The 25,025-nt window shown below is 38.3% G+C and overlaps 1 pseudogene across 1 annotated transcript in view; it reads right to left on the bottom strand.

Annotated features, from left to right (window-relative positions):
• Nucleotides 1-25,025, bottom strand: part of LOC309606456 (protein lin-28 homolog A pseudogene) — a 239,693-nt pseudogene that overhangs the window by 16,982 nt on the left and 197,686 nt on the right. Inside the window, exon 2 of the transcript XR_014249650.1 lies at nt 1-25,025. This exon is cut by the window's left edge and continues 16,982 nt beyond it; it is cut by the window's right edge and continues 21,377 nt beyond it. The product of XR_014249650.1 is annotated as a protein lin-28 homolog A pseudogene (transcript).

Raw genomic sequence — 25,025 nt, 5'->3', positions numbered from 1 at the left:
TGTCACAATTACCTCACGGCTGCATTGGGACCAGAATCCAAGCTGCTTTAGTCTTAGTTCAGTGTTCTTTCCTCTCCGCTTCAGTTTAACCAGCCATATATTCAAACCACTGTTGAAAAATATCACCTTTCATTCTTTAGCAAGATTTTGGCTAATGTGATCATGTATATTAGTTACCTATTGTTGTGTAACAAATTACCCCCAAACCTAGTGACTTAGAACACATTGATTATTTCTCACAGTTTCTGTCAGTCAGAAACTCAGAGGCATCTTGACTAATCATTTCTGGCTCATGGTCTCTCAGGTTGCAATCAGGATGGTGGCTGAATGGGGCTGGAGTAACCACTTCCACGCTTGAAGTTGGTGTTGGCTATTGGTGTGAAGCCTCTGTTTTCTCCATGTGAGTCTCTCCATAGGGCTTCTTGAGTATCCTCATAACATGGTGGCAGGTTTCCCCCAGATCATGAAATATAAGAGAGAAGGAGGTAGAAGCCTTCCTTTTTATGATCTAGACTCAGAACTCACATAACATCACTTCCATTGCATATGATTTATTAGAAGTGATTCACTAAGTCTGGCACACATTCAAGGGGAGGAGGATTAGATTTTACCTTTTGAAGGAAGAGTGTTAAAGAATTCTTGGACATATTTTAAAACCACCACATCATGCCTTGAACCTCATAAATTCTTTGCAAAAGATATTATTATTCTTACCCCCATTTTAAAAAGTAGGAAAGTGAGGTTTAGAGACCTTAAGAGACTTGCCAAATCTAGTCTTTGTGCCTCCAAAACTAGTGCTCTGTTTTATCCTCCACTTCCACTTTTTATTTTCCAATACCGATGTCCTTATGGAGCAAACAAGAAGAATATAAAATATGTCCCTCTTTTTCCTACATACTTTTGTGGCTCATTAAAAAGAAGCATAAATTAAAATGAAATGTTTTCTGTGAACATACATTTTCACCTTCAATTCATTTCACACCCTCACTTCATCTTGTTCTCCTGCCCTGCAATGAACAGATGCTGCAGTAAGATGGCCATGCAGAGTGTTCTATGGCTGTCAATTACCGGGTGACAAGGAGCGTGATTCTTAACAGGGTACACAAGCTGCCTTCCTCCAAAGCACAGATATGCTCCATGAGAAATAGATGTTGTGTCATTTTAATCCACATGGTTAGCTGCCTCTCCTTAAAGTTCAGTGACTCTATCCAGGGTAAAGAAAGAAAAAGCAATGTATATTGATCCTCTGATATGTCCCAGATATGGTGCTTTATATACTGGTGAGCTCCTTGAGGGTGGGACTTATTTACCTTTGTCTCTTCCTTCTCTTCTCCCAAATTCTAAACAGTGACGTTCCATGGGGCTTGATTTTTACATTTCTTCCCTTATCCATCTATACTAACTTTGGGATGAGCTCATGGCTTTAAATGCCCTCTGTATCCCAATAGCTCCCAAATTTATGTCATCAGCCTGGATCTCTCCTCAGCACTGAACACTCACATATCCAGACACCTACTAGACATCTCTGCTTGGTGTCTTAAACCCAACCTGTACAAAACTGAACTTCTGACTTCCTTTCCCTTTAAACCTTTTCCTTACCAATCATGGTGAATGATGCTAATATTCATCCAATTGCTCAGACCAAAAGTCTTGGGAGTTCTTCCTGACTTTTCTGAAATCCTCTCATACCCACTTCCAATGCATCAGAAAATTCTGTTAATTTTATCTTCAAAATTTTATCTCAAATCCAGTGACTTCTCAACACCTCTATCACTACCTCCCAGTCCTAGTCATCATTCTTCTCCTAACCTGTCCTAACTTTTCCTTCTTCCATTCTCATCTGTCTTCCTCCAGTCTAGTCCCATGCAATAGTCAGAGTGATCCTTTGAAAATACACATCCATATCTCATTACTCCCCTGGTAAAAATCCTCTAGTGGCTTCCCACAACACTCAGAACTTCTTTCCAATGTCTCCAAGGCCCAACACACTCTGGCCCTTTCCCACCTGTCTGAGCCCTTTTCCTGCCACACTCACCCTTGCTCACTTTGCCTCAACCACAGGGCAGTCTAGCTTTTCCTTGAACATGCCAAGCACACCCCCACCCCAGGGCTTTACAAAGCCTCACACCTCTGCTGGAATGCTCTTCCCCCAGACAGCCACTTGGCTTCCTCTTTGACTTCATTCCAACTTCTGCTAAATGTTACCTTCTCAGAGAGGTCTTCCCTAGCCACTCTATTTAGAACTTACTCTCCCCCTACCTTCCCATCAGTCTCTGCCCCCTTATTCTGCTCTGTTTTTCTTTATAGCACTGATTAATTGTGCTGTAAACATATTATACATAAATATTGGGTTAAGTGTGGTTTTTGCTTATGTCCTTCGGTACAACATAAGCTGGAGCTTTGTTTTATTCACTAGGCTAATAGTAGGTGCTCAGTCAACATTTTCTGAGTGAATGAATAAATGAATTAATTAATCTTTGTATCCTCAGTGTCTAATCTCAAATCTGTAATGTAAAACCTGCTCAATAATATTTACTTGAATTATTTCGCTTAATGCTCCTACCTAACTTCAGATGTAAACAATTTTCTCATTTTACAGAGACATTATGTAATTTGCCTAAGGGCACTCAGCTGAGCAGAAATTTGATTCCTGATCTCTGCACTTTAGAGCTTCTGCATTTCCACTTCCTCCTAGGGTTTCCATTTCCCTATGCTACCTACCAGGTCTTGGGATGGCTCAGATGACAATGAAAAGGCTCCTCTACATTGTGTTCATATGAGAAAGCTAAGGAGAACTCAGGTGGATGGGATCTGGGTCTCCATAGTAACCCAAAGAGACACTTGGTAAATTCCAAGTACCAAGTCTTCTGATCGATGAGGGCAATAGCATTCTTGTCATTTCCGCCTCAAAGAGCTGTTCCAGAGTGCATCCTAAGAGTTTTTCCTGTACCTGGGCAATCAACAACACACTCCAAAGCTGTGGTCTGAGGCCAAGTCTAGATGGTCTTAGAGCCCACATTCCACTGTGGTTCTCTTCAGATCTCAGGAGAAGAGATGGTGGAAAGACAGGGTACATACTAAATGACACTCTGCATACCTTAGGAAGCTGTGGGTGGGAGTGACGGTAGGAAACATCAGTGAGCAAGATCAATTACTTTTCCACAAGTCTTCATGTCAATAAGCCTTGCAAATAAGGCTATTTAGTGTAATTATCATGTACTTTGTAGCTATTGCTTCCAAGACTGCCCAATCTAAAGAGCTATCTTCTCCATGAAGCCAACTTCAGTTACTCCAGCTCAAACTAATCATTTTATCACTTGCCATCGGGTTTTATATTTTGTCCTTCAATTATAGAGTTCTTTGATACTGTTCTTGATTCTTTAACGGGCGCATAGCTTGGCTCCCTAACAGGATTGCCAGCTCCTTGAGAGCAGGGACCACAGCATATATTCCTCTGTTGTCCTCACAAAGCTCTTTCCTTCCCCTCTCTTGTTTACTATGATCTACATATCAGCTCATCTCCATGGAGATTCCTGAAATAATCCAGGCCAAGGTAGAGAGTATTTTAGGTGGCTTCCTACCCCACTCTCCTACATCCCATCTCAACCAGGTTTTATATTCTAGAATTCACTGTGCTACATTGACCCATTGACCGATATGCCTGGAGGGAGCTCTGGTCACTTGCCCACCTAGCCATAGTCTTCCCTGAAGGCCTCCTACATCAGGTAGGAGATCCAATTCTCTTACTTACTGACCCTGTAACTCCTGAAAAGTCATTTAACCTCTTCCAGTCTCCGTTTTCTCTATCTCTTAGGGCTGTTTGTGAAAATTAATTGAGGCAGTGTGTATTAAAAAACTTTTAAAAATATACATTTTCTTACTATATTTTTAGATATTTATAAGCTAATAACAATAACCAAGATTAATAAGATAGTTAGATGTGGTAATAAAATGGAGATTTTATTTTGTACAAAGCTAGCTGACTCATCTGGGCATTATAACCATAACTTTGTAAGGAAGAAAACTATCTCAGTGTGGATTTTTCTCTGGAAGTAATTCCTAAGACCAGGATTCAAGTGCAAATACTATATCCCATGAAACACCAGCAGGGGAAAAAGGAATTGATAAAGAAAAGGGAAGACAGGGAAGAAGAGGTGTGTTATTTCACCAGCTACCAAAGTGGGTAAATGAAGCTTATTCCCATGAGAAACTCCAGGCAAATTATAAAGCACATGCCTTGGAATTATCCCACTTGAGAGGTGAAGGAGCAGGGGGTATTAATGCACTCATTCGCATCACTCATTGCTTGCAGACTGGTGGGGGTGAGAAAGTTAATTCCTGGTACTTCCAGCCTGCCTTGTGGAGGCGTCTGGGGGTGGTGGTGGGAACTATAGTGCAGCCTTCTGGAAAAACCCACAGGCACATAACTGGCTAAAATATTGTGATCTATAATAAGAAATACATATTTGGTCTTTGTCACTGTTTCTGGCGCAGAAATCCTAAAACCATTGGAATTTCTTAAATGATGAGAGTGATAAGGGTAAGACAACTTTAAGATTTTTTTAAGTTAATGAGGTGACTTTTGGAAAGTACCTAGGTAACCTAGGGGTGGAGGCTGGCCACCATGGGAGCCAAGTGTGTGATTAGAGGGTTGGAACTTTTAGTCCCACTCCCCTGACCTCCAGGAAGGGGAGAGGGGCTGAAGTTTAAATCAATTGCCAGTGGCTGATGATTTATTCAATCATGACTATGTAATGAAGCCCCCATAGAAAACCTAAAAAGGTTGAGTTTTGGAGAGCTTCTGGGTTGGTGAACACTGGATATTCAGAGAGAGTGTGTGCCCCTTCCCACATATCTTGCCCTGTGCGTCTCTTCCATCTGGCTGTTCCTGAGTTATACACTCTTATAATAAACTGGTGATCTAGTAAGTAAAATGATTTTCTGAGTTTTATGAACAGCTCTATTAAATTAATCAAACTTAAGGAGGGGGGGTCATTGGAACCTTCGATCTATAGTCAGTCAGTCAGAAGCGCAGGTAACCACCTGGACTTGCTATTGGCGTCTGAAGTGGGGCTGGGGGGACAGTCTTGAAGGACTGAGCCCTTAACCTGTGGGATCCGATGCTGTTTCCTGGTAGATAGTGTCAGAATTGAGTTGTAGGCCACCCAGCTGGTGTCTGAGAGTTGCTTGGTATAGTGGGAAACATTTCCCCCAAATGAATAAATTAGGCATCGTATTTTTATATTCATTATTTAACTATATCTGGGTTTCATAATAACTTTATGAGTTATTTATGAGAAAGTATTATTATTATAAGCTAAATTCTACAGATGAGAAGCCTGGCACTAAGTTATGAGTTAGAATGTCTTGTTTAAAAGGCAGAAAATAAAGAATTAATTCTTTTGATCTGAAATGCATAAGTCACAGAAAACTTATAATGATAAAAGCTAATATGTAGTTATTTAAAGGATAATATAGTCAACAATGCCTGGAAATCAGAAGCAAAATTCCTTTTTCTTTAGTAAAGGGCATTTAATATAAACTTAAAAAAAAAGGTTATGCGTGCGTCAGTTGTTCTTAAATTGTTTTTGTAAAACTTTTGCCATGTTTCCAGCATTTTTATGGAGGCTTAAGAGGAAAAAATTACTTGTGAACATTTTTTTCTTAATAAGGCAAATAAATAAATAAAGATGAAACTCTGTGCATGCCTCTGAAACCCAGATAAGGGTTCCTTTGTAACTCTCACCAATATAGAAAAATCTATTTAAATTTTCTCACTTCCCCTTTCCTTTCAAACATGATCCAGTTAGCCTTGGCTCCCACCTCCTCCTTCCCCAGTTATAAAACCAAACAGAATGTTTGTACTGAAGGGACAAGTCTGTGCAGTGACTCAGAGGAAACAAGTGTTTATAAACCATGTTTCCCTAAAGCCTCGGCACAAACATGGCTGTGGCTCAATTCCAGATTGGACGGGGTGAAACTCAGTAGTATAGCCCTGGCAAAGCAGAGTGTTGGAGGAGTCTAGCCAGAGACAAGACCTGGGCTGCGGGAGGCCTTGAGGCAACACCACACCTTGGAGATCTTTCATCTCCAAAGGTCAAAACAAAAATTGCTTAAAACTAAGTCAGACAAATAAATGTTTGGGCTTTGCTGGAATGGCGTATTCTCTTTGAATTTTCAGTATAGTTTGGCCTGGCTGCAGCTTCCTTGCTGGTGAATCTCTATTTCACTGTGTCCACGAGCTATGTTCTTTACATAATATTTTGCCCTAGGGCCTACACTGACCATATCTGCCTGGAATTCAAAAGGTTGTGAGGATAGTTTGGTTTATCTCTGAAGTCAGTCAGATCTAGTTTTGACCCTCAATTCTCTGCTTTATACTTTCATTTGACAAATATTTACCAAAGACTTATTTTGTGCCAAGCATGGTTTTAAGTGCTGAGAATGAGTGAACCAGCAGGATAGACAAAGCCCCTATTCCCCTGGTCTTCCATTCTAATTGGAGTAAACAGGAAAAAAGAAAACGAGAACACAGATTATTTCACAGTGATGGCAGTAATGTCCTGAAAATACAGTAAGTCCCCTGCATACGAACGAGTTCTGTTCCAAGAGTGTGTTCATAAGTCCAATTTGTTTGTAAGTAAGCCCAACAAAGTTAGTCTAGGTACCCAGCTAACACAATCAGCTATATAGTACTGTAGTGTAATAGGTTTATAATACCTTTCACACAAATAATACATAAAAAACAAACACACACAAAAAAGAAAACATTTTTAATCTTACAGTACAGTACCTTGAAAAACACAGTAGTACAGTACAACAGCTGCCATCCAGGGGCTGGCATTGAGTGAACAATCAAGAAGAGTTACTGACTGGAGAAGGGAGAGGATGTGGGAGATGGTAGAGCTGAAGGACTGTTAGCAATTGGAGATGGAGGGAAAGCTGCAATTTCACTCATTCCTGACGTTGATGGCACAGGTTCTGGTTCCCTGCTGGATTCGATTCTATCTACCCTCTTGAAGAAACGATCCAGTGATGTCTGGGTAGTAGCTCTTTTTTTCTCATCATAGATGACACGGTAGCACTAGATTGCGTTCTGAACAGCTGCTGCAACCTTCGTGTACCATTCTATGTTCAGGTCCTATGCCTCAAAAACTAAGAGTGCCTCCTCAAATAAAGAAAATCCCCTTGCCATTTCCTGCGTCATGAATCTCTTCGGTTCTTTAGTTACTTCTTCTTCCTCTTGTCTCTCTTCGTCCTTTCTCTGGGCCTCCAATTCCATCAGGTCTTCATTAGTAATCTCCTGGTGTTGCACAGCAAGGAGTTCAATGAAGTCATCCTCTTGCAGATCTAGCTCCAGCTTCTTGCTGAGGGTCACTAAGTAGCTGAAGACCTCTTTGGACTCCTTATCCACCTTCTCAAATCCATGAAAATCGTGAACAAACTGCGAGCAAAGGTTCTTCCAAACCTCATTCGTGGTGATGGCCATAACCTCACACCAAGCAAAGTCAATGTTCTTTATGCCCTCGTAGACGTTATAGTCCTTCCAAAATTGTCGCAAGATTGTTCTTGATTCATCACTCGCCTTTACTGCCTGACGAAAAGTATGATGTAAAATAATATTTCTTGACTCCCTGGTCCATAGGTTGGATGAGCGACATAGTATTCGTTGGCAGATGCACTACTTTGACTTTGAGATGAAAGTCATCCATGAATGGGGGGTGGCCTGGAGCACTGTTGAGCAGCAAAAGAATGTTGAATGGGACATCCTTCTCCAAGCAGTATTTCTCTACCTCAGGGATAAAGTGGTGGAAAAACCAGTCCTAGGAAATGGCCTGTGTAACCCAGGCTTTGGGGTTACTCTTCCACACAACAGGAAGAGAGCCCTTGGCTATGTTTTTAAGGGCTCTTGGGTTCTCTGAATGATAAACTAAGAGAGGCTTCAGCTTCATATCGCTAGAAGCATTGCCACCAAACAACAGAGTTAGCCTATCCTTTGCTGCTTTATAGCCTGGCATCAACTTTTTCTCCTTACTGATGTAACTTTGGTCTGGCATCCTCTTCCAGTACAGTCCTGTCTCATCCACATGAAAAACCTGCTCGGGTAAATATGCGCCTTCATTAGTAATTTCTCGAAGTGTTTCAGGAAATTCCTGGGCAGCTACCGTATCTGCACTCACTGCCTCGCCACTTACTTTTACATTGTGAAAGTTGGCTCTAGCCTTGAATTGATGAAACCAGCCATGGCTGGCATTAAAATATGCGCCCTCTGATTCTTCGCCGTGTTTCTTCTTCAAGTCTTCATAAAGGCTTTTAGCTTTCTCTTGAACCAGCATTAAACTGAGCGGGATTGATGCTGATGCTGATCCTGCATCCACACACTGGCAAGTTTCTCCACTTCCTCCATCACATTTCCACGTTTCTTTGATATTATTGTCGACATCATCGGCACAGCAGACTTCACATGTTCCATGATCTTGTCCTTGATCTTTAGAATCGGGCCGATGGTTGAACGATTCATGTTATGAGAATGAGCGATGTCTGCCATCTTTTCACCTCACTCCATTCTCTCAATTATTTTCACTTTTGTTGCCATCGTTATCGTTGGGAACTTCTTAGCAGTACCAGCTACATCACCACTGCTTTTACGCTTGCTTCCAGACATCCTGGGCTTGAAATAAAGATACTGCACTACTGTACTCTATACTGTACTGTACAGTAAAGTGCACAAAAGCACAACCACTTGTAGAGGATGCACGCACGTGACAATATATGCCAGACGTGTGAACTAACGTGATTGGACATGCAAACACACTTTTGCATCTTTGAAAGTTTGCAACTTGAAGGGTCGTATATAGGGGACTTACTGTAAATCAGGGAGCTTGACTGGGCAATGAGGGAAGCCCTATGCAAGATGGTGAGGAGGAGGCTCCTATGAAGAAGTGACATTTAAGCTGAGACCTGAATGACATGAAGGACCCTTGAGGATAAGAGCACTCCCGGCACAGGCACACAAGGTCCTGAGAGAGGAATAACCTTGGCCCATTTGAAGAACAAGAAAGCTCATGAGGCTGGAGCACTGAGAGTGAGGGAGAGGAAGATGAGGTAAGTTGGAGAGTATGGCAGATGAAAGATGAACACCCCTTCTTTGAGACACCTCTCACAGAGAGGTGGGTCTATTTCCCCTCCCCTTGAAGCTGGAGTGGCCTCCAACTGATTGTGTTGAACCCCAGCGTGTGGCAGAAATGATGCTGGGCAAGTTCTGAGCCTAGACTTTAGGATGGCTGACACCTCCATCTTAGTCCTTCTGTGGCTCTGAACTGACATGTGAGAAGGCTGACCACCTGCTGGAGAGACCACCTGGAGAGACCCTGAGAATAAATACATGAAGAGGATGGGGCCAAACCTTCCAGCTGCTGTCCCTGCCAAGGTGCCAGACAAATGAGGGAAACCATCCCAGATCAGCTTAGTTGCCAGCTGAATACCACTGAGTGACTCCAGTAAATGCCTCATGAGACAGAAGAACCATCTGGCTGAGCCTTGCCCAATCCTGACATACTAAATCATGAGATAGAATTCAATGGTGGTTGTTATAAACCACTAAATTTTAAGGTAGTTTGTGTCTCAGCAAATGATATCCAGAACAGAGAGACAGGTTGAAGCCAGGTTACTTTGATCCTTAGCCAGGATAAAGAGTTTGGCTTAAGATGGACGAGGTACCACAGGAGGGTTTAAGCAAGAGGTGTAGGAACTACATTTTAAAGCTTCCTTTGACTGCTATTTGTTTCTGGTTTCCTAGTTCTTTGCCTCGTACAAGTAACTGAACTCTGCCCTGGTCTCTTTAACTGTAAAATAAGAATAATAATAGCGCCTACATCATAGGATTGTTTGAGGATAAAATAATATAAAATCATTAACAAGAGTGCCCAGCACCTGGTTAAGGGTTCATAGAATGATATCTGCAACTGTTACTGTTTTACTGGATCAGCTTCAGAATTGAGAAGACTCTAGCCACACTTAAATTCCTCTCAACAAGTTCAGGAAGCCCTGAGAAGAACTGTATTATTCACATTCCAGTTGGTGCCTCTCATATGCACCAGAAATGTCCAGCAAAGCTGCCATTTTGTATTCTCCACAGCCTCCTCTCCTCCTCTGATATTGGTCCCGTGGATCCTTGGAAACAGCAAGCCACATTAGCCTGACTGGATAGCGGCCCAGGCCTTTGCAGTCCTCTTCTGTGGCTGCTTTGTCCCCTCCAGCATGGGATGTACCAGGCTGCCACCTCTTAGGCTGTAAGTTGGTGGACTCGGGCCATCATCACGCTCAAGTGGGGTAAACAGCCTCGCTCCTCCCCCTTGGAGAAGAAACTGCCAAAAGAATGATTCCTTGATCTCCCGAATTCCTACAGAACTTTCAATAAGGGAAGTATATTATATTATGTTGTGTTATGTTAGATTATGTTATCTATTTCAGTAATGCCTATTATAAGGTGACTTAGTCCAACCACAAGTTGACTGTGAACAAGCTCACTTGCCGATAAGCTCTCTACTTGGCATCTGCCGCCCTTCCCCTTGCCCAGCCTCTGCTTCCCTTGTTTGTGCGTTAGGTCAGTTTTTCTCAAGCCTGTGTTGGAAAACATCAGTTCAATTCTTCAGACATGCCCCATAAAAAAAAGTGTTCTTGGTTAAATGACTGCTCCTTTCCACCTTTCCATTTCAGAGACTCTCAGTGCACATCTCCATACTAAGACCATGAGACATACTCCAGCAAGAAACACTGTTTCACTTGGCTTAATCCAGTATTTCATAAACCTATTTAATCATAGAAGAGTTTTGTCTTCTCCTATGAAGAAATGTTTGAGAGATGCTACATTTAGTTCCTTCCCCACTTCCACAGACTATAAGCTTTCTTTTATTTGGTTTTTACCCTGACTCTTTCAATTATAATAAATAATACCGGAATTTTTTATTCTTCTGGGTGTTAGTTTTGTTGCATAGTGAATAGACTGCCTGGGTTTGAGTCCTGAATCCATTACTTATAGCTACATAACTTTGGACAAATTACTGATATGTAAAATGAAGGTAATAATAGCATTTTCCTCTCAATAGGGCTGCTGTGATGATTAAATGATCTCATGCATGGAAAGTGAGTTCCACATTTTCTGCTCACGAACGTTAGCTGCTATTGCTATAATTATATTATGTTACATTACATTATATTATTATTACTACTACTATTATTATTATTTTAAAAAAGCAGTCAACAGCTAGGGTCTATAAATATTTCTTTTATATAAAGATTTGTCCAGCTTTATCTGAAGTAAGTCATCCTGTTCTCTTCTGAATCAGCACTGCTCTACAGTGTTTGACTTTAGGACAGGTCTATACAGGTAGTGTACTGATATCACTGATATTAATATGAGAAATGTGTTAACTAAACGCTATTTTTTCTCCACCTCCTGTATAACACTTCAGCCATTACACAACAAATATCTCCAAAAGAAAGGTTATTGGAGAGGTGTAAGCCTCGTGTTAGCCAACCATTTATTCCAAGTACTCAAGAGTTCTCTAGTTCAGCAGTTCTTACTATGTTTAGGAAAGCCATGCATGGTGCAGTAAGAATCCGCATTGATCCCATTTTCTAAATGAGGCCTTCAAGGCATACGGAAATTTTATTTTTATATTTCTGCCATTGGAAGCAAAAAGACACAGGCTAGTTATCAGGGTAGAGGAAATCATGATTAGGACCTCTCCAGGATCAGCTGTCACTGTTAAGCTTCTTTTGTGGGGCCAGTCAGAGCCAGCCTCGAAGAATGGGAGCAGCAACCCTTTGATTCCAGTCTCCAGGGAGCGGGTACAAAGAGCATTTTTTTGACTTCACGAGAGAAAGTTAAGGCCAGTGTTTTCTTTTTGAAGTAGAGAAGATCAGGGTTGAATTGAATAGAGATAGACTACAGTTTATCATAAATTGAAGTTTAGTGATAAAAGAAACACGTTCCATAGTTTCCCTTGATCTTGCTCTATATGGCAGTCTTCTTTAAATTATATGTATATTATCAACAGCAAAAAGCAGGTTAGATGCTCTGCTCAGCTTCCTGTGCCTTGCCATGCAGGCAGCTGCCCCAACAGGAAGGATTCTATATATGGGAAAATATTCAATAAGGCTATCCTTGAAAACTTGAACTTACATTAATGGTGAATGTCCTTAGTACAATCATTTAATAATCAGCTTTATTGACTTTGAAGCCTCCTGATGTAGAAGCAATAAGCTTTCAGGCACATCTTTTGACTAATGTAAAGATGGAAGTGATTTTATAATGCAAAGCACAAGCCTCCTTACAGAACTGTTACTGTTATTATTGTTATCCTTATATTTTTGGCTGGCTTTCTTGCTTGCATTCTCTCCATCCTTGCACAGAACATGATTTTCTTATTACTGGGAAGAGCAGGAGTCCTCAGTGGGTCATTTAACACCCAGAGGGCAGGGCTGTGCCCATCTTGTTCCCACTGTATCTCCAAGGCTGATATCACTCTGCTCTGGCACTGATTGCTTTTCTAAAAGTCAAAAATCAATTTTGAGTCTTTTTAAAGAGCAACTCTTTCTAGAATCCAAAATATGATGCAAATATGAAAAGATGTCTTCTTTCCTATCAATTGCAGTCTTCTTCAAGACAATTTCATATGTTGCCAAAAGCAAGAAGACAAGTATCTCTTAAATGCAATGCAGACAAATTGCCTACTGCTATTTAATGAAAAGGAAACAAAATTGATCTTACTTTGTACTTTTACACAAATAAAAATGTTTTTAAACCCTCAGGCCAGAAAACTTCCCTAGAGTAATACTGGATGATGGCTTCTCATTTTTTTCTTTACAAAAATATCAATACCAACTCTCTAATATATGGATTTTATCTTCTTTTGTGCAAAATCAAACCATAAAATAATTGTTATCATCTATAATATACATAGTCATGTTTTGCTGGAGTTCTTCTCAAAAACTTGTTCTCTAAGATATATCTCAAAGTGAATAAAAATAAAGTTATAAAAATATTTCTATTGGCAATATATTTTTTTCCTGCTGTTTCACTGAACCAAAAGAGTGAGAGAAAAGATTCACTGGGAATGCATTTGTTAGTAATTTACACATACAGTATCTTGGAATATTTTTCCTGCAAATGACTTTATATTGGAGATGAATCTTCCTACAGCTTCTAATTCAAACCATGTGTTCTGGGTTTAATATCAGGATCATTCTCAACTATCTGGCTTGAAGGACAAGGAAGGACAAAGAGCTCTTTAATAACAATGCAATATAATTATAAAAAGAAGAACCCAAGCCAAGAGAAAGATGTTGCCATAAACTTCAATGTCTATGAAATTGGCATTCAGCTTATTTCTCTGAGTATCTATGAATTCAGCTTAAAAGGTTCTCTGTTTTATCATTACTGGCATCCAAAACACAAGCCACACATCAGCTTTCAAGATTAAGTCTTGCTCTCCTCTTCTTGGTGGTGTGTGTGTGTGTGTGTGTGTGTGTGTTCTTTCCAAATTAATCACTCTTGCTTTGCAAAATACAAAACATAGGATTTATGGGATAATGGCAAAGTTTGTGGGAAATCATACTGGTTACCATATACCATAGTCTTGTTAATTTGAAACAATTTTCTGTGCAGATTTTTCTATTCCCCACCCTCCCATCTGGAAAGCATATATATGAGGCTTCCTTAAAAATATGCCACCAAATACGCCATTTATTTACTGAATCCCAATTGTGGACCCAGCACTGTCATGGGCTCTGTGAGACATCTTAGCACTCAAAGAACTCATGGTCTATTTGGGGTTAGCGATTTATAAGGAAGAACTCTGGTGAATGAAGTGACTTTGTGCAAAATCATGTGCCTAGACAGAAGGCAAATGTTAAATGTTAAAAGGTGTGCTTTCCTGCTTCTATGCCCTCACTCGTGCTTTTCCATCCACCTGGAATACCATCTTCTTCTTTTAGAAACTCTACCCATTCTTTAAAAACTGGCCCAATGGCAATCTGTAGGAAGCGTTTCCTTATTACTCTAAATCAGAACTGGTCTCTCTCAGCCCTATAGTCCTACATCATTTTTCCCCTAGTACTAATCCTAAGGGAGTTATCATATGCAGGTTCATATTGTAGTTATCTATGTACATGAGCAAAAAAACGTCCCCTTCAGTTCTTGAGGGCCAGAATTAGGTCTTTTGAATCTTTGGATGCTCCACGGCATGTAGAACCATTTCATCCATTCATTGAATGAGTGCTCTATATACATTTATTGAATGGATGACTGAATGATCAAATGATTGAATCACGGGCTTTTATACAAAAACTCCAAGGATATTTGTGTTGTATATAACAGTTTACCAAGACCTTTCCCTTACATTATCTTTCTTAATTCTCTACGGTAGTTATTATCATCATCACCTTACAAATTAGTGAACCAAGGATCAGAGAAGTTAACCACATATAGCAAGTGAATGGCAGAGCTGGCACTCAAACTCAGGTCTTTTGGCTCCAACTCTAGTGCTCTTTCCATTCCTTTATTCTATTTCCTATAGTAATTCATTCTCTATTCACTGCAGGGTTTATTTAAATGCATTTTAAATCTTTAAAACTGTAGATTGTAAGCAGTTTGAGGAAAGACTATTGAGATTATTAATACTCTTAAAGAACTAATGCAACACCTCATTTTTATACATTTTCATGAATCTGATGCTAGTTGAAGAAATGGTGCTACTAATGTTTCATCAGATGTTAAACATCTAAGGTTGGGTCCTCTTAAGGTGATAAGGCCCTTTTCTCTCTCTCCAGAAAGCAGTTGTTTGGTCCTTTTTATCTTATGTCATAGGTATGTCTTTCAAGTATCAAACTGATGTCCATGAATTAAAATGCCCCAATATTTAATACATCAGTTAATTTTGTTATAAATAAGGCTTCCTATTACAGCTTTTCTATTGTATATCACAGTTCTCTAGCACTCATCAGAACAATGGATACTTGTACATGCCTTACAGTTCAAGTTTTGGGTTCTCTTATAGCCAACTGGCTGCAAAGTAATAATATCTATCTGATGAAAAAAATGTTCTGGTAGAGTGACAAGTGGCTTAACTTGGAGTCAGAAGACATGAGTCAACTATCCTTTCTTCCATTTAAACTAACTGTGAGATGCTGGGCAAATCCTTAATATGTGTGGGTCTTAATTTCTTCATCTGTGAAATGAAAAGATTAAAAAGTCTGATCTCCAGCTGTAACATTCTAAGATTCATTTGGTTTTTTGTTCAACAAGAAAGCCGTATTCTCTTTTGTTATAGGGAGATTAATTTTATACAATTAAGATATCTCTGCCATTGATTAGTATGTGAAATTAAAGAAGTTTCTTAAGCTCTCCCTTGGCTTACTCACTTGTAAGGTACAAAGAGTAATAACTGCTGTACAGGATTTTTAAAAGACAGTTTATGAGAAAGACCTTTATACATTTCAATATACTGTACACATATCTTTGGACCTTGGCTACTCAAACATAAAATATCAAGGATGACATAATTCTCATTACGCTTCTTGTACCAGTTTTTAATTATTTATTATTATATAAATTTTGATAAATACACAATAATATATATATAAAACATATATGTAAATTTTGAAGCGCATAATAGAAATGAACATCTACAAACCCACTATCTAGCCTAAGTGCTAGAACATTCTCAACATAAATGAAACCAAACAATGTTTTTCTCTGATTCAGCCCTCTGCTTTCTCATTAGAATTTGTGTTTTTAACTTCTAAAAATATTTTTACCACATATGTATGGATCTCTGAACAGCATATTGTTAAGTTTTGCTTGTTTTTTGGTTTTATAAAAATGGCATCATACTGTATGTAATCTGAGACTTCCTGTTTTCCCCACTTAATATCATGTTTTTATTATTAAAATTTTAATATATTAATATTACTAGCTTACCCCATTAATCACAATATTATATATTAATTACATGTAATTTTTATATTAACATATAAATCACTTATAATTTTTGTTATAATTACACAATTTATAGATTTATATATGTTAATTTTACATATAATTTATATATCAATATAATATATAGAATTATATATATTTATATTATAATTAATATAACATTATTATATTATAATTTACATATACTTTCTATTACTATATGACTATATAAATATAAATTATATGTAAATTATAATACCATTATATATTAATTATAATATAAATATTGTAGCTTAGAGATAAATAACTCATTTTTGCTATTGTATACTATTCCACTCTGTGAATATGCCACACATTATCCATTTTCATGAAAACGAACATTTGGGTTGTTTGCAGTAGTTTTACTATTAAAACCATAAAATCAAAGCGGACACAAGCCTTATGAGGAGACATATTCTCCTCGTGCACATGAATAAGAATTTGTCCCCCTTCTACCCATGCTTATTTTTTTCTCCTTAATGTTTATCACTATTTAACATTGTGCACACACACATATATCTTGATAATTACCTGGATTCACAACTGGAATATAAGATTCTATTTTATCAATGCCATATCCCCAGTTCCGAGAAAAGAGCACCTTGCAAGGGCTCAGAAAGTATTTGTTAAATAAATGAATTAATGAATGAATAGATGAATAGGGTTTTGTTGCTTGTTTGTTAAGTAAATTATCCTGTTTGGATTTCCTACTGATACAGAAATCAGCATGGAATATTAGAAGGACACCGAGCACACTCTTCTGGGTTCTGATCCCAGATCTGCCACTAACTTTGGGCAAGTTACTCAGTCTTTCTGATTCTGAGTATCAACATTCATAGAAAGGAAATAGTAATAATTTCTGGGCACCGTACAAATGTTTTATAAACCCTAACTTGATAAATATATGCTAGTTGCCATTCTTTATAGAAAAAATCCCACATATTTTTATGGAGACTCAAAAAAAAATGAGCACAGGATCAAATTATTTGTTCTGTATTAAGAATTTCTGCAGTTGGGTAGGAAGCCAGAAAGAAAATAACAGACTGGAGAGAATGAGAGAACCGAGTTCCGGGGGCCTAATCTGATACACTTCCTATGCTGGATGTGGGGCAATCAAGTTTTTGCTGCAAAATCAAGCTATTTTTAACTTCAAGAAAGCATAAAGACTTCTTTTTAAGTAGGGCAACCAAGATAGTGTGTTACCCTTTTCAATCAGCCTGCCTAAATGAAATATTCATCTTTTGTGTCAAAATATGAAGTGTTATATATAGTTGGGCACTAAGAAGGGATGAAGTCTTCTGAGGGTAAATCCTTTAAAAGTCCTGGATAAAATAACTGTAGCAGAAACATCCATTTATATTGAATTAAGGTTCTATACTCTAGAGAAATGAGGTTTAAAAAATTTTTTTTCTTCTATCCTTGTCTCACATCGACAGGCAAAGGCAGAGGTGATGATGTCTGGGGAAGCTTTTCATCCACCTGGATCCAGGGCAGCATAATGGAAAAGACCCCTGGATTTGGAGTTGGTTCGACCCTGTGCTGCCCGAAGTTAATAGTGTTGGCCTCTGTTTCATCATCTGTAAAGTGGAGTTAATAACAATATTGTCCCACTCTGGTGGTTGTAAGAATTAAGTAGGATAATGTGAGTGAAAGCCCTTTGTGAACTGTAAAGTACAATGTTAACGTTATGAGATCTGAGTTCTGAGATCTATTGTCATGAGACTGAAACCCAAGGCAAAGATGTGTGTTTGTGTTATGAGAACTAGACAAAAATTGAAGGAAAAGTTTAATTTTGCCCTCTTCCTGTTGCCCTCACCTTTTATTAGACATTCCTTCTTCCTTCCTCGCCCTGTCTTTCCCACGGGTGCCCAGCACTTGCCCTCAGCCACTGCTGAGGGTCTCCTGCACCCTGACCTGGAACCATATGACCCTGTGCCCTACATGTCCATCCTGTACCCCCTCCCTTTAGGTTTGGCTCTGCCCTCTCCTTCCTAAAATAATACCAAGGTCTAGCAGAGTGGGAAACAAAAAGATTATTTGGCTTCCTGTTCACTAAGAGCCCAAGTCCTGAGTTTTGCTGTGATCTCTGCGTGAAGTTTATATAGTCACAGAGAACCACTGACAAGACTGAGGAAGAAAAGGTCCACTGGGAAGCTTTAACTTTTCTACAACTTGCCCAAAGGTGTTTTGACACTTTTACATATAACAGGAACCTCTGGAAAAAGCACAGGCCTCTCTCAACCTTTGACAGGGTCTGGGTGACACAGTTAATATGAGATCATTGTTAATAGATGCTCATGGAGTAGTGTTTATGGTTGTAATTCTGTGATTCATAGCCACAGTGAGAATTTAAATGGATTAGTTAGGAAAAGAAACTTAGTAAATTCCTAAAGGAAAAAAAGTTGTTTAAAAATTTTTTTAAAATTAAATGTGGATTACTATGCATGGCTTGGAGCTAGAACCGAAAACCCGCTCTTATAGTTCTCTATTATTGTCTCAGTTTCTCTCTACATTCTTCTTCATTCCCTTCTCTGTTCTTTCCAGGTCAGATCCTGGAGGAACTTAGCTTGCCTGGCTTAGCTCACCATTACTACCCTGTGGGAGGCTCTTGAATTAATCCACCTAGTGAGTTTCTTCTGGTCCAACCCACCTACCCTTGATTTAACCAGCAGCAAGTACTTTGCAGAGAACAGCCTGGCTCTGACTCCTTAGGCAGGGCTGAGGGTCTACAGGTTTCCAGTAGAAGAGAAACATGACTGACAGATTCAGGACACTTGTCAGGGTTGTATGAGCACGAGGGAGGGAAATTGCTTTGAGCGGATCCCTGTCTTAGCTTGAGAAGCGACCCCCGCCGCCCACTGAGTCTCAAAGTTGCACACCCCTCTCATCCTCCCACCTCTACTTCGAACAAGATTGGTTCTGTAGATGGGACACAAATCTCTCTCTCTCTTTTACATATATAATGCAATTTCTCAAAGACTCCGAAAAGGAGTAGGCAAAGAGTTCTGGTCTTGGGGGTGGGATGGGAAGGCTCTTTCCTTAAGGGCAAAGCACTTCAAAGGATTTCACTTAAGATTGTTAGAATTTGAGGCCAGTGTTGAATTTCATGTCCCATTTCAAATCCCAGATCCCATTCTGCCACTTAACCAGCTGTGAGACCTTGAGAAAGTTATTTCATCTGTATAATGGGCACATTGCTAATATTTACCTCCACACTTTTATAAGGATTAAATCAGGTAACACATGCAAAGTGCTTAACCCAGTTCCTGGCACTTAACAAGTCCTCAATATATTTTAGCTAGATTTTTATTGCTATTGCTTGATTACTTTATTAACTCTCCAATCATGCCATTTAATCAACATTTATTGAGAGCTTGCTCTGTGTGAGATATTTTACTAAGGTATTGGATTGGCCAAAAAGTTCATTCGGTTTTAAATAAAAATAAAAGACATTTTTCATTTTCACCAAGAACTTTACCAAATAACGTATTCATTAACTGAACGAACTTTTTGGCCAACCCAATATTTAAGGCACCCAAAAATAATTGAAAAATTTCAAAATTAAAAGTTTTAATCATATGACTTACACTGCTAAATTTTTTATCAAAGTCTTTCCTCACAAATGCAGAATTGTATAATATCAGTGAGTTTTGGTATTGCTTTAAGTTATAGACTAAAGAAACTTTCTTAAACATTCACGATAGTGAATCTGTGTAATTGAGATGAAATTACTTGAAAATAAATTTCTAAATAATGTAAAAGTTTATCATATTTAAATAGACTGGGAAATTATGCCAAAAGAGACATGGTCAAGCTTCAGAGAGCATACACTGCTTAAAAATTTTGAATCTGTGTAATTTTTATGACATTTCTTCTCAAAATAAACATTTCTTTTCCTTAAATGAAAAATTCTGTGCTAACTCATATCCTCCCCAAACTCTTCTTGCCCTGCAAAAACTTATCAGTGTGTGCACAGGATGGGGAAAAAAAAAAAGCTAAGGAAGTAGTTTTCAGTTTCAAGTTTCCAAAGGGTTATTATAAATAACAACCAGTGCATTTGAACAATGGTGTTTTCTAGTTAATTAAATTTTTGCTTACTTGGGAATTAACTCAAATACCCTTTTCATTTTGACCCATTTAAAAATTCACTATAAGATGGTGAATATAGGTGAATCTTTCTTAAGATAATTTGGGGTGCTTGGTCATAAGCAAGAATGTCAATTCTCATGTAGGCATTCAAGAAACGTTTGTTGACTGTACTAAACTGTAGCTGTACAGGGTCCAGAGGAACAGCCGGGAGATGTGTTAATTCCAGGACATGCTCTATGGACTTTCAAACACTTTTACAGCAACCCACAGTAAAAAAATACATTTTGTATTGCAACCCATTACCAATAAACACACACACGTATCCATATAAATAATTGAAAGAAAAATTTTGCAAAACTAAGCTGCAATGCATTCTGATTGCTTTTATCCTATTCTATTCTATTTCCTTTTTAAGGAAGAATGTTATCTGTGACCTACTAAATTAATTTTATGACCTATCAGTGGACTATGGCATATAGTTTTAAAAATCCTGTTTTGAAAAACAAGTATCTTATATCAACATGTTTTGTTGTCATTTGCATAATTTACTGAAATATAGAACTCAGGAAAAAAAGTTTTTCTAGTTATTTTCTTTAACCTTAGAAAAATGGAACCAAGTTTCTTGGTTAACACTGTCTTTTAAATTTGGATTAAATAAATTAGCTTTTGGTTCCTGTTGCTTAAACAACATCCTATTCCTGAAGATCTGACCTTAAAAAAATTGCTAAATTTGATTTACCAAAATATCCAAATGTGAGATAATTAATGAAAACCTTTGAAAAATAAGAAATTCTCAAAGACTGTAGCAAAATTATAACTTTAAATTGCCTTACATGAAATTAAGATCTAAAAATAATCCAAAAAACACCTCATCAAGCCAATGAATAACTTGAACAAGTTCCAGAATCCTTTCTTCTGTGGCTTATTCACTTTTGCTTTTTATTGACATCAGGGATTATTTCTGTAGTATCCTAGTATGTTTCCTTGCTGTGGGGTATGCAGTGTACATATTCTTTGAAACAATTTCTAAACACGAAGAAACTTAGTATGTCAGATCCTTAAGTTTTGGAGAAATTAAAACCTCATATGAAGATAAAAATGGCTTCTTCCATTTTCTTAGGCTCTTTGATTAAGAACTCAATTTGTCATGAGTGGAGATGAAGCTGGTGGGGAGAACAGAGGGTTTTTTTTTTAACATCTTTATTGGAGTATAATTGCTTTACAATGGTGTGTTAGTTTCTGCTGTATAACAAGGTGAATCAGCTATACATATACATATATCCCCATATCTCCTCCCTCTTGTGTCTCCCTCCAACCCTCCCTATCCCACCCCTCTAGGTGGTCACAAAGCACTGAGCTGATCTCCCTGTGCTATGTGGCTGCTTCCCACTAGCTATCTGCTTTACATTTGGTAGTGTATATATGTCCATGCCACTCTCTCACTTCGTCCCAGCTTACCCTTCCCCCTCCCCGTGTGCTCAAGTCCATTCTCGACATCTGCGTCTTTATTCCTCTCCTGCCCCTAGGTTCTTCAGAACACTTTTTTTTTTAGATTCCATATACATGTGTTAGCATACAGAATTTGTTTTTCTCTTTCTGACTTACTTCACTCTGTATGACAGACTCTAACTCCACCCACCTCACTACAAATAACTCAATTTCATTTCTTTTTATGGCTGAGTAATATTCCATTGTATATATGTGCCACATCTTCTTTATCCATTCATCTGTCGATGGACATTTAGGTTGCTTCCATGTCCTGGCTATTGTAAATAGAGCTGCAATGAACATTGTAGTACATGTCTCTTCTTGAATTATGGTTTTCTCAGAGTATATGCCCAGTAGTGGGATTGCTGGGTCGTGTGGTAGTTCTATTTTTAGTTTTTTAAGTAACCCTGCATACTGTTCTCCATAGTGGCTCTATCAATTTACATTCCCACCAACAGGGCAAGAGGGTTCCCTTTTCTCCACACCCTCTCCAGCATTTATTGTTGTAGATTTTTTGATGATGGCCATTCTGACTGGCATGAGGTGATACCTCATTGTAGTTTTGATTTGCATTTCTCTAATGATTAGTGATGTTGAGCATCCTTTCATGTATTTGTTGGCAATCTGCATATCTTCTTTGGAGAAATGTCTATTTAGGTCTTCTGCCCACTTTTGGATTGGGTTGTTTGTTTTTTTGAAATTGAGCTGCATGAGCTGCTTGTAAATTTTCAAAATTTACTTCAGTTGCTTCATTTGTAAATATTTTCTCCCATTCTGAGGGTTGTCTTTTCATCTTGTTTATGGTTTCCTTTGCTGTGCAAAAGCTTTTAAGTTTCATTGGGTCCCATTTGTTTATTTTTGTTTTTGTTTCCATTTCTCTAGGAGGTGGGTCAAAAAGGATCTTGCTGTGATTTATGTCATAGAGTGTTCTGCCTATGTTTTCCTCTAAGAGTTTTATAGTGTCTGGCCTTACATTTAGGTCTTTATTCCCTATCAAACTACCAATGGCATTTTTCACAGAACTAGAACAAAAAATTTCGCAATTTGTATGGAAACACTAAAGATCCCGAATAGCCAAAGCAATCTTGAGAAAGAAAAACAGAGCTGGAGGAATCAGGGTCCCTGACTTTAGACTATACTACAAAGCTACAGTAATAAAGACAGTATGGTACTGGCACAAAAGCAGAAATATAGATCAATGAAACAGGATAGAAAGCCCAGAGATAAACCCACGCACATATGGTCACCTTATTTTTGATAAAGGAGGCAAGAATATACAGTGGAGAAAAGACAGCCTCTTCAATAAGTGGTGCTGGGAAAACTGGATAGCTACACATAAAAGAATGAAATTAGAACACTCCCTAACAGCATACACAAAAACAAACTCAAAATGCATTAAAGACAGAGGTGGTTTTTAAAAACAATGATGTGGCTAGTTGTCAAGTTCAGGAGTGTCCTATCAAGTAGGTAAGCTCCCAGGTATTTATTGAGTGCTTGCAAGAGTTTTAGCCAGTCCCATTCTTCTTAAACTACTAAATATTACACTGTCTTGGTGCGCATTGCGAAACCTCAAATTTCTTTTCCTGCATCTGCCATGTGGCTCTTTATATAGCCCAAGTGGCCGGTGTTGTGCAACCAAGTCTGAACACTCCAGACACAGTGTGTTTCTGGTGCCAGAGGAAGTGGTGGGGCTCATCTAAAGGCTTGTGGGAAGCAAATATTCAGTCCACATTTATTCCCAGGCCTGACTCAAAAGGGCTGTGTGATTTAAGGAATTACCCCAGCTGTGCTTCCCTATTTCCAGGGAGTAAAACCACAGGGCAGTGTGGGCTAATGTGTTTACACCTGTCTGGTGTCTGTGCCATTGTTCCTGTCACCCTGAGTCACAGGGCATTAGTGACTGTCTTGTGGGCTGCAACAGTGTAGGGAGGGGTCAGTAGCTCTAGGGCTGGAGTGGGTTGATTCCCATTCAAGTTTCAGTTGTGCCATGCTGGCTCTGTGACTCTGGACATGCTCCTTGAGTCCTCCAAGCACTAGTTTCCTTATCTATAAAACGGGAACAATAATACCATCAAGTAAAGTTGTTGAGAAGAGTAAAGAAAATTGTTAAAGGAGCTAAACATAGTACAGTAAGTCCCCTATATACGAACGAGTTCTGTTCCGAGAGCATGTTTGTAAGTCCAATTTGTTCTTAAGTTCAACAAAGTTAGCCTAGGTACCTAACTAACACAATCGGGTATATAGTACTGTACTGTAATAGGTTTCTAATACTTTTCACACAAATAATACATAAAAAACAAACACTAAAAATAAAGAAAACATTTTAAATCTTACAATACAGTACCTTGAAAAGTACAGTAGTTCACGCCAGACACATGAGCTAACTTGCGTGATTGGATATGCGAATGCACATTCGCCTCTTTGAAAGTTCACAACTTGAAGGTTCATATGTAGGGGACTTACTGTAAATGCTTATTATGTGCCAGGCACTGTTCTGAGCACTTTTTTGCATTACACATATGAAGTCAACTAATTATTATTATTATTACTGTGTATGTTAATACACTTGTTTTTTTCATTAAAAATGTTTTTATTTATTTTATTTTTTTATTGAAGTATAGTTGATTTACTATGTTGGGTTAGTTTCAGGTGTATAGCAAAGTGATTAAGTTATACATACATATATATATATATATATATATATATATATATATATATATCCATTATTTTTCAGATTCTGTTCCCTTACAAGTTATTACAAAATATTGAGTATAGTTCCCTGTGCTATACAGTAGGTCCTTGTTGGTTATCTATTTTATATATAGTAGTGTGTATATGTTAATCTCAAACTCCTAATTTATCCCTCCCCCACCTTTCCCCTTTGGTAACCATAAGTTTGTTTTCTATGTCTGTGGGTCTATTTCCATTTTGTATATAAGTTCATTTGTATCATTTTTTAAAGATTCCACATATAAGCAATGTCATATGATATTTGTCTTTCTCCATCTGGCTTACTTCACTTAGTCTGATCATCTCTGGGTCCATCCATGTTGCTGCAAATGGCATTGATTTCATTCTATTTTATGGCTGAGTAATATTCCATTGTATAAACATACCACATCTTCTTTATCCATTCATCTGTCGATGGACACTTAGGTTGCTTCCATGTCTTGGTTATTGTAAATAGTGCTGCAATGAACATTGGGGTGCATGTATCTTTGCAAATTATGGTTTTCTCCAGATATATGCCCATGAGTGGGATTGCAGGATCATACGTTAGCTCTATTTTTAGTTTTTTAAGGAACTTCCATATTGTTCAATTAATTATTTTTACATTAAACATATAAGCTCAGTTAATTCTCACGGCAACCCTAGGGGTAGGTGTTATCATCATTTTCATTTTCCAGAGGAGACTGAGATTGATTTG

This window comes from Balaenoptera borealis, assembly GCF_965194805.1.
Source record: "Balaenoptera borealis genome assembly, chromosome: 11".
Classification (NCBI taxonomy): domain Eukaryota; kingdom Metazoa; phylum Chordata; class Mammalia; order Artiodactyla; family Balaenopteridae; genus Balaenoptera; species Balaenoptera borealis.
This window is presented reverse-complemented; position numbering and strand designations above follow the sequence as displayed.